General features: G+C 58.0%; 1 long non-coding RNA gene across 1 annotated transcript; it reads left to right on the top strand.

Annotated features, from left to right (window-relative positions):
- Positions 1 to 253: 253 nt before the first annotated feature.
- On the top strand, positions 254 to 9145 carry LOC121040202 (uncharacterized). The gene is made up of 3 exons (XR_005795183.1): positions 254 to 265; positions 3420 to 3422; positions 8233 to 9145. It is a non-coding gene; the product is annotated as an uncharacterized LOC121040202 (long non-coding RNA).
- The last annotated feature ends 1646 nt before the right edge of the window (positions 9146 to 10791 follow it).

Raw genomic sequence — 10791 nt, forward strand, 5'->3', positions numbered from 1 at the left:
GTCCCATGGGTGGACCTCGATCCAACCTGACCGGTGTCCTTATAAGAAGAGGAAATTCAGACACACAGAGAGACGGGTGCCAGTGATGTGCGCACAGAGGGAGGACACCCCCCTGCAGGCCAGGGACGGACACTAATCCCACGGGCCCTGACCTCCGACTTCCAGCCTCCAGGACTGTGAGCACGTAAGTTTCTGTGGTTTAAGCCATTCGGCCTATGGTGCTTTGTTAGGACAACCCTGGAAAACCAAAATTAACAGAGCGCCCGTGGCCAGGACGGCAAATGGCACCGGTGCCCGGGGAGATGCCGCTTCAGCTTGAGCGGAGCTCCTGCAGGAAGGCCCTGGCCAGCTCCCGCCAGGAGACCGCGAGCGCCCAGGCAGATGGGGCGTCCCCTGCTCACAAAGCCTGGGACAGGAGTGGGGGGGGGGGTCCTGTCAGCGCCTCTGTGCCACCAAGTCAGCCAAGCAGATTCCCGGAGCTGGTGCTCAGCTCCCAGGGGGACAAAAACAACAGGGGTCAGTCACGAAAGGAAATGCTACCTAGCTTTTAAAAGGAAACCAACTGGGGCCCCTGGGTGGCTCAGTCAGTTCAGCCTCTGACTTCGGCTCAGGTCATGATCTCACGGTTCGTGAGTTCGAGCCCCGCGTCGGGCTCTGTGCTGACGGCTCGGAGCCTGGAGCCTGCTTCGGATTCTGTGTCTCCCTCTCTCTCTGCCCCTCCCCTGCTCTCTCTCTCTCTCTCTCAAAAATAAACATTCAAAAAAATTTTTAATGAATCAAAAATATAAAATAAGGTTTCTTTAAACAGGAGCACACGTAAAACAAGGCTACACGTTCATCAGTTCGTGAAAACACCGTGACCAGATGCCCCAAGGAACCTAGCCCTGTGTCCCCCCCCCCCCCCCAAGAGCGGTTCCGTATCTGCTGACGAGCGTTTGTGGGGAGGACGTAAGAACCGTGAACTGACTGTATTCCAGAAAGGAACGGCACCCTCTTTCCCCCCTTGTCTCGCTCTTCCTCAACCCCTCTTCCCGAGTGACACCAAACTCTACCTTCGTGGTCCAGGCCCGAGGGAGCCGGGTTCATCCCGACTTCTGTCCAGGCACTGTGTCCCCAGATGACACCGGCCCACGGGGGGCAACTCACGCAGAGTCCGGTGTCCTCACGCCCGGGCCAGAAACACCAGGACTTGAGCCCCAAACCGCCCAGATCCAGCCACCCTTCTCACCACCCATTTCTCTCACTGCCAGCTCAGCCGAAGTCTGTCCTGCTCGACTTTTATTTAAAAACAATTTTTTTAAGTTTACTTATTTTGAGAGAGACAGAGACAGGGTGGGTGGCGGAGGGGCAGAGGGAGGGAGACACAGAGAACCCCAAGCTGTCAGCGCAGAGCCCGACGCGGGGCTCGAACCCACGAAACCGTGAGACCGTGACCCGAGCCTAGACCAAGAGTCGGACACTTAACCGACTGAGCCACCCAGCCGCCCCCGTCCTGCTCAACGGTTTCAAAGTCTCCGTTTAAAAGCAGTTCCCCACTCCCCAGCCATGGAAGCAAGAGATACCCCGTGACAAGCAGCCAGCAAACTCCCGGGCAAGAAGCCACCCTTCGTTTCTGAATCCTTCCCACCTTCTCAGAACAGGAGAAAACGGTTTCCTTTGGTGACAAGCAGGAGAGAGAGCGCTGCCGTGGGAAACACGCGACCCAGGACTGTCACATCCGCCCCTCCGGCGTGCTGGGTGAATGCACCCCGACGATGACAAGCGCTGTTTGAAATCAAACGACAACACACCTCCTTAGCTGTCAAACAAGCCAAGTGAGACTTTTGCGAGGAAGGCGGCGTGTGACAGCCTCTCTTTCAGCCACAACACCATCAACACCGAGTACATGGCATTCTGAACTTACGCCCAACACCCACGGCCAGCCCTGTTCCCGGAAGAACAAGAAAGAGGGGCGCCTGGGGGGCTCAGGCGGTTAACGGTCCAAGTCCCGATTTCGGCTCAGGTCACGATCCCGCGGTTTGAGGGTTCGAGCCCCACGTCAGGCTCTGCGCTGCCAGTGCGGAGCCTGCTTGAGATTCTCTCTCCCTCTCTCTCTGTCCCTCCCCTGCTTGCTCTCTCTCTTTCTCTCTCTCTCTCAAAATAAATAAAAATTAAAAGAAATAAAACACAGGAAAGAGACACTATACCCGCTCATCAAGTCCCCCCAAGGCCACCAATGAGCTGTGTTTGTTTTAAAGGAGCGGATGTCAGGAGAAACTGCTGTTTACCTTATGCCTCAAAAAAAAACTGTAGAGAATGAAGTTATAAAGCAGAAGTGAATCTACAAGGGCTTATCGAGGGGCGCCTGGGTGGGTCAGTCGGTTAAGCATCTGACTTTGGCCTGGGTCACAATCTCACGGTCCGTGAGTTCGAGCCCCCCATCGAGCTCTGGGCTGACAGCTCGGAGCCTGGAGCCTGCTTCGGATTCTGGATCTCCCTCTCTGCCCCTCTTCTGCTCTGTCTCTCTCTCTCTCTCTCTCTCAAAATAAAACATTAAAAATAAGAATAAGTAAATATATAAACAGGCTTCTCGATTTGTAAGCTGGGGGCACCGGGCAGACACAGCTCCATGGTCTTTTTCAAATGAAAAGACAAAGACCAACTCTCCTTCTCCCTTCAGAACCAAGAACAGACTTCAAGACCAACCTCCAAATGTGCAGCACCAAGATAAAACATGATCAACCATGGGCTTATGGCTTATCGTCATCAACCCTCGTCCATGAAAATAATCACAGTAATGATAACTAACGGCTTTGAGGCACGTACTAAGTGCGGGGTACTGTAGGGAGGCATGGCGTCCCCCCAGAATTCGTACCCACCTGGAACCCCCGAACGTGACCCCACTTGGAGAGGGAGCCTTTGCAGGTGCTACTAAGAAGAGGTCAGGGGCGCCTGGGTGGCTCAGGCGGTTGAGCGTCCGACTTCGGCTCAGGTCGTGATCTCACAGTTCGTGAGTTCGAGACCCGCCTCGGGTTCTGTGCTGACAGCTGGGAGCCTGGAGCCTGCTTGGGATTCTGTGTCTCCCCCTCTCTCTGCCCCTCCCCTGCTCATGCTCTCTCTCTCTCTCTCTGAAAAACAAGTAAACGTTAAAAAAAAAAAAATCACAAAACAAAAAGGAAGAGGTCACTACTGGTGTGCTGAGAGGAAGAGGAAAGTCTGGAAACCAGACACAGAGGGCAGGTGGCCGTGCGGCGACAGAGGTGGGGACTGGAGTGACGTGTCTACAAGCCGACTGTCACCAAGGACCGTGGGAACCACCAGACACGAGGAAAAGGCAAGGAGGGACGGATTCCCCCCCGCTCCATCACACCCCAGGCGCCGGGGGCCGAGGACCGAGACTCGGGACCCCGGCCGCGCTTCTCGCTGTTAAAGCCACAAAGTGGGTGTGCGTTCGGTTCTACCCGCTGACTTCCTGAGCTCGGCCAAGGCAGACCTGAGACAGGTCTGCTCAGAGTGCGGGTAAGTCCAGGCTCTGAACCGTGGTCCCACACGGGCCCTCGGACGGCTCCCGGGACACCGTGTGCCAGCTCCCTCTGGGCCTCGTTCCTGGCTGAGCACCAGCCTCTTCTCGGTCTTTGGATTTTGTACCAGCCCAGATTATTTTTAGCAGCTGCTCCTGCCCTACAGTCACTTCATTAGTTTGAGACCCAAATAATCCCATTATATATGGCTCGACTGGCTCATAAAATTATCCTGCCTTCTCACAAGTATTTAGGGAGCCTGCCACCACGTGCTAGGTCTTGTTCGGTACATGGCGCGTCTCAGAAAATCCTTTACGCCGCCAATGACCACAAATCCCCTAATTTCATTTACTCTTAAATGTGTTGACTTCTCCCACCAATGGCCCCGCAAGGACCCCAGTGCTGGCTCTCGGCCGACCTGCCTTTCGGAGCGCTTCCCAGGTGATGTCTCTGGTTGTGTTCTAGAAATCAGCCTGACACCCCGAGGCTATGCCCATCCGCTGATGGGAAAACCAGGGCTCAGAGGGCAATCTGTCCAATGAGAAGGTAGGGGACGCTACGGGCAGAAGGGGAAGATCGCCATCCGCACCCCTGGCCACCTGCTCTCCATCTAAGTCAAAACTCAGCCCAGGTGCTCCCCAGCCCCGAGTCACCGTGCTCCTGGCACAGGACCCGACACACTGGGGCAAAGAGGCGGGGTGGCCACATCCCAGAGCTGAGCCGCGCAGATGGGCGATCCCAAGAGTCCCGGGGACACACACGGCGTGGGAATAAATTTTTCCCTTGGTTTCTTAAATTGTGAGATACACTTCACAGAAAAATTACTGTTTTCACCACCGTTGAGTGGACAGTCCGATGCATTAAGTACGTTCCCATGGTGACACAACAGGACCCCGTCCACCTCCACGTTTTCACCTTCACTTGGTCCCCATGAAACAGCTCCCCATCCCCCCCTCCCCCAGCCCCTGTCGCCCCCACCTGCTTTCCGTCTCTAGGAATCTGGCTCCCGCAGGGACCTCGCAGAAGCGGAATTATACACTGTCTGTCCGTTTGCGACTTGTTCACTTGGCATAATGTCCTCAAGGTTCATCCATGTGGTGGCAGGTTTTCCTTCCTTTTTTTTTTAAAGCTTATTTTTTTATTTTGAGAGAGAGAGAACAGGGGAGGGACAGATCGGGGGGGGGGGGGGACAGAGAGAGGCGGGGACAGCGGATCTGGAGTGGGCTGCATGCTGTCAGCACAGAGCCTGATGGGAGGCTCGCTCTCACGCACCGCGAGATCATGACCTGAGCCGAAACCAAGAGTCAGACGCTTACCTGATACGCTGCGACGCAGCGGCATGATTAACCAAGCGTCCATGGACGGACGGATAAGCTAAATGTGGTCCATCCATACAGCGGAATATGATTCAGCTTCAGAAAGAAAGGAAATTCTTGGGGTGCCTGGGTGGCTCAGTCTGTCGGGCGCCCGACTTCGGCTCAGGTCATGATCTCACAGTTCGTGAGTTCGAGCCCCGCGTCGGGCTCTGTGCTGACGGCTCAGAGCCTGGAGCCTGCTTCGGATTCTGTGTCTCCCTCTCTCTCTGCCCCTAACCCACTTGCATTCTGTCTCTGTATGTCTCAAAAATAAATAAAAGTTAAAAAATAATAATAAAAAAAAAAACCCGGGATTGGCAAAGGACAGCCAGTGGGCCAAATCTGGCCCGACACCTACTTTTGCAACGGGCTTTACTGGCACACGGCCACACCTATACGTTTAGGCATCGCCTACAGCTGCTTTCACGCGGCAGCGGCATCATTGACGGCTTCTACAGCGACCAGATGGCTCGCGGAGCCTGAAATATTTACTCTCTGGACCCCTGCAAGAAAAGATTCCCGGCTCTTCGTAACACACGTATTCCATACTTCCAAGGGGCGGGGGATCTGGGACTGGGGGGAGGAGGGGGAGTCTGACGTCCTTCGGCCTCTTCGGGATCCTAGACCCACCTGGACCCCTGCCTGGTCGGCGTTCACACCGCCTCTCGGGGGGGGCGGCCAGGCCTGGAGCGCTTCCGGGTCAGCGCCTTACCCCGACGTCCACGTGGGACCTTCAAATTCACTCACGACCACCCTGGCTGGAGACCCACTGAGGCAGTCAGCAGGTCCGAGGCCAGACGGAGACTACGACGGCACCTATAACCAAGGACCACAAACCAGGGCGCTTAACACAGACCCACGGCTCTGGAGGCTCCGAGACTGAGAGCAAGGTGGAGGGCCGTGCCCCCTCTGATGGCTCCGGGGAGGGTCCTTCCTCCCTCTCCCTGGTGTCTGTTGGTGACTGTCAGTCCCCAGGGCTCCGCGGCTCGTGGCTGCCTCACCTCTATGTCTGCCCCTGTGTGACGTCTCTCTTCTCCAACCCGATCGGATCAGGGACCCGCCCCACTCCAGGGCCTCATCCTAACCTACATCTAAATCACATCCGCAAAGACCCTATTTCCAAATAAGGTCACATTCACAAGCCCTGGGGGTCAGGACATCTTTTGTAGGGTGGGGAGGGGGCGGTTAATACGATTCAACCCATCGCGGAGACCTCTTGGTCTGCTGCACTGACTTGAACCTAAGCCAAGTGCTGCCTGCTGTGGGCGTCACTTACCAAACGCACGCCAACCAGAGAAAGTGCGCCTTCCACCAAGAGGGAGTGCGGGCAACTCCTCCTCTCCCTTTGGCGGCCGTGGCCAAGTCTGAAACCAGCCCACGGAGACACAGAGCCCCTCGCCTGGCTCGCGTCCAGGCTGGGCCTCAAGGGCCCTCCTTAACGGCCAGATGCCCAGGGATGGAGTCACAGGCTGCAGACGGCCACAGCCTCTCCAGCGGAACAGTCTCCACTGAATTTTATTTGTAATTCCTCCCCCCGCCAGCACCCACGAACAGCCCGCGTGATGTGGCCCCCCTTCCTGGCTCTCCCTCTCACTTCGTCAGGGTTACATGTGTGTTCTGCAGCAGGGAATCTGCAGCCACAAAGCACCTGTCTTCGATTACATGGCACCTGTCAAAGGGGACCCTCTCCACCAACTGGCAGGAAGACTTTTCATGGCTGCCTGGGTAAAGTGTCACGGAAGATCTGTGTTTCTCCTCTCGTGGCTGTTACTCAGCACAGACAGGGCTCAGGAGCCGGCAGCACCGAGAGGGAGAGAGCCACAGGGCACCGGGCACTTCGTTCCACAGAGCAGACGGCAAAAAGCAGACCCCAACACCTAAAAGGGGCGTTTGCATGGCACAGGCAACAATAAACCCCCGGCCTGTTCCCAGCGGCAAGTTCTCTGCCCAATTTTCTCTTCTCTGCACCCGGTGACAAATGCGGGCACACTCAGGTGACACGTCACAGCTTACGGGGCCTTCTCCCACGTGTCGACACATTTAATTCTTTGTGACTTTTCAACTTGTGTTCATTTTTGGACAGAGACAGACAGAGCAGGAGCGGGGGAGGGGGGAGGGGCAGAGAGAGAGGGAGACAGACACAGAACCTGAAGCAGGTTCCAGGCTCTGAGCTGTCCGCACAGAGCCCGACGCAGGGCTCGAACCCACGCACCGTGAGATCAGGACCTGAGCCGAAGTCGGACGCTCAACCGACTGAGCCACCCAGGCGCCCCGTAACTCATTTAATTCTTGGAACAATCCTGGCGTTGGTAAGAGAGCTGTTGCCATCAAAGCCCTTGTTCAGACAACGGGACGAGGCTGGGCCCATGTCAAGGTCACCGAGCTAAGAGGGGACAAGTGACCTAGGTCCTGTGCCTTCCTACCGGTCTGTAGCATATAGAGTCTTGACAGGTGCGGAAGGTCCCCGGGGGGATTGGGCCATTGGCATTTCTTTTCCAATAACAGTTTAAGAAGACAGAAAGGATACAAACCTCGGATCTAGAGCATGGAGTCTGTGCCACAGACTGGGGGGCAGTGAACCCCTGGGGGGCCAAATCTGGCCTCTGGTCTGCTTTTTGTAAATAAAGCTTTATTGGAACCCGGCCACGCCCACCCGTTTACGATCTTCTCTGGCTGCAAGGGCAGAGCGGAGTAGTCCCCATGAAGGCTAGACAACCTCCCATCTGTCTCTCTGCAAGCGGACGTTTGCAGACCCTGCTGGGCGGGGTGGGGCCGAGCGGTGGAGGGAGGGACCTGGGTGAGCCCCGCACAGGCACCCCAGGCGCTGCCTGCCCACAGTACGGAGCAGGTGCGGGGCTCGCTCACGGTGGGCGCAGCGAGCCCACCCCTGCCAGGGACGCGCAGAGGCCGAGGCCTGCGCGCGGCCGGTGCCCCAAAATGCGCTCGCGTCACGTTCCGGGTGGCCGAGCCCACGCCCCGGGCAGACAGGGGGCCCCCGCCTTTCAGAGCAACGAGGTACTAATTCAAGCTGGATTTCCGCCTGGCACCAGCCGGTCTCCAGGGCTACCGCAGCCCCTAGAGCTCTCGCAAGGCGCTCAGAAGGCGCGCTTCAAACTGGATCGCTCCAACACAGAGGAAAATCGAAACCAATCAGTGGGGCCTGGGCAGCCGTGGGGACGATGCCTCGGAGAAACCTAACGGAGCTCGGAGCGCCAGCGGCACCGCGTGAGTCCCCTGCTCCCGCTGTCACCTGGAGGACACCAGTCCGCGCACCGGCGGGGAGGTGCGGAACCACCCCCAGACTCATCAGGCTGCAGCTCACCCCGAGGAGGCGAGCTAAGGTCCTCGTCCGGTGGCTCAATGGGCAAAGGGGGGAGCTCGTGGGCGGGGTCGTCCGTTCTGACAGCGACACACAGAAGCGTGCTGGCTTCGGGGAGAAGGCCGCTCGGCAGGAGACCCGGCTTCCCACCCCCTCTCGGGGCCTCCGTTTCCTGACAAGGAGACTCTGCTTACATTTCATTTCTCTGGGAAGGTGGCCCAGCCCTGAGCACAGCCGGGAGGCCAGGGACCCGGGCCTGCAGCCAGCTCCCAGGGCCACGTGGCCACCAGATCTCGGTGGTGGGGCCGACGTCAGCACAGCTCGACACAGGAGGGTGCACGCGTGACCCGGCCTCGGGATAGGACGGACACCAGGGGCCAACCTGGTGGCCGGGGGGAGGGGGAGGGGAGGCAGGGCCCTCCACCCCCCACCCCTGTGATGCTGTAGGCACGTGAGCCACACATGCAGGGCAGGGTCACAGTGGGGTCCCCATCCCTGAGTCAGGCTCTTTGAGGCCGCTCCTCTGCCTTTCTAGGCTTGCGTACGTAAGACAAACCTTCCTGCCCGAAATACTGCAATCTCTGTCACCGACCACCTGAACAATCCTGCGGCTCCGCGAGCAAGGGGGGACCTTCTCTCCACACGGAAGCAGTGATGAGGATTCTGTTTAAGCTCACCTCATTCAAGTGCAAGTCCCCCTGGGGCCCTGGTCTTTATCCTGGGGGAGGGGAGGGATTGTCGTTTATTGTTGATGGGTTTTTGGCAACGTCTCTGGGGCAGGAAGGGATCCGAGTGCCCACTGAGAGACAGATGTCCCTGACCAGGGCCACACTCTGCCCCAAACTGTGACCCCACCCCCCAGGACTGAATGCCCCCTCCCCCAAATTAACAGCTCTGTCTCCCTCCTGCCCAGCTGGATAGTGGGTCTCCTCTGCCAGGGCCCCTCTTTAAAAATAAGCACACTTGGGGCGCCTGGGTGGCTCAGTGGGTTAAGCGTCTGACTTCGGATCAGGTCATGATCTCACACTCCATGAGTTCGAGCCCCGTGTCGGGCTCTGTGCTGACAGCTCAGAGCCTGGAGCCTGCTTCCGATTCTGGGTCTCCCTCTCTCTCTGCCCCTTCCCTGCTCGTGCTGTTTCTCTCTCAAAAATAAATAAGCATTAAACAAACAAAAACATTGTTTTAAATAAACACACCTTGAAAGAGGCAGCGGACAAAGGAGCCAGGCCTCCCTGTGGCTGTGGCCAGCCCTGACGTTGATCCTTCACCTGAAAGGACAGTGTCACCTGTGTCACTGGTGGTCATGACCAGACAGGGGCCTGAGCCAGCCTCTGCATGGCCCCCCCGCCTCACCTTACACACTCCTGCCCGCTGTCCCCTGCATTCCAGCCACACAGGCTGTATTTGTGTCCTGGGGCTGCAGTCACTAAGGGCCACAGCCCCGGGGCTATAGACAGAGGACCTTACGCTCTCCCTACTCTGTCCCCACTCTGGAGGCTGGATGCCCAGGATCAAGGTATTGTGCCTATGTCCTGATCTCCCCCTTTTTATAAGGACACTATGCACATTGGATCAGGGACTGCCCCAAAGACCCTCCCTCTAGATAAGGTCGCTCTCGGAGGTACTGGGGGCTGGGGGGCTGGGTTCACAACACAGGAATGGCGGGGGATGCGACTCAGCCCCTCAGCTTCCCGAAGGCTGTTCCCTATGGCTGTACACACCCCACGTGCTAAACCTGCTCACCCTCCAGCATGAGCTCAAAAGCCACCTCTAAGGGGAGCCCTCCCGGCCCCCCGGGCAGGGCTGGCCCCCACCACATGCCTTAAGGTCCCTCCTCCCCAGGGCAGGCCTAGAGAGTCTCATCTGCTCCCGCCTGTTCTGCAGAAAGGCATGCCTTTTCTCTGGCCACGGGCCAGGCTCTACCCCCAATGCCCACCCCAGCGACGCCTTCTGAAGGAACAAAGAAGCCAGTGAGCGAGTGAATGAAGGCAGCTGGAGGAACACGGGTCTCAAGGCTCTACTCCCGCAAATGTCTTTATCCCCGTGTCCTGGGGTGGCTTTGAGGGCCCCTGAATACGTCCCTGCACTTCCACCGTGGGTCCCAGGCATCGTCTGGAGGGAAACCTCCCCACGAATCTTTTAGGAAGGCCTTCCTCGTGCCCATTTTACAGACGAGGAAATCGAGGCGGAGGGTGACGGCGATGCAAGCAGGGCAACAAGGCGGGGTACAGCCCGGTGGCCGGGGGCACAGGCTCGGTGTGGCTCCCAGCTCCCCAAGTCCAAGGCGCCGGGCCCCAGGCCAGAGCGTTCAAACTCTCGTCTCCCTCCTCGACGTTCCTCATCTGCGAAATGGGTCCCAACAGCGCCCTGCTGTGAGGACGGAGGCGCGAAAAACAGGCAGCGATGCGGGTGTGCTCCCAGCTGAGGAGGAAGACAGGACACTGGGGCCCCGGGCTCTGTGCTCAACCTCCGCGTGCGTGACTTCGTTTATCGTGAAAGCCATCAGAGATCATCAGGCTGCCGTTCCCAGCCTCACTGATAAGGGCCCTGAGGCTCCAGTCGGCAGACTCTGACCTCATCCTCCAAGCCCCCGCCGCACCCTCCACACTGCCCACAA

The sequence above is a fragment of the Herpailurus yagouaroundi genome, unplaced genomic scaffold (assembly GCF_014898765.1).
Source record: "Herpailurus yagouaroundi ecotype Mexico unplaced genomic scaffold, PumYag 182, whole genome shotgun sequence".
NCBI classification, from domain to species: Eukaryota; Metazoa; Chordata; class Mammalia; order Carnivora; family Felidae; genus Herpailurus; species Herpailurus yagouaroundi.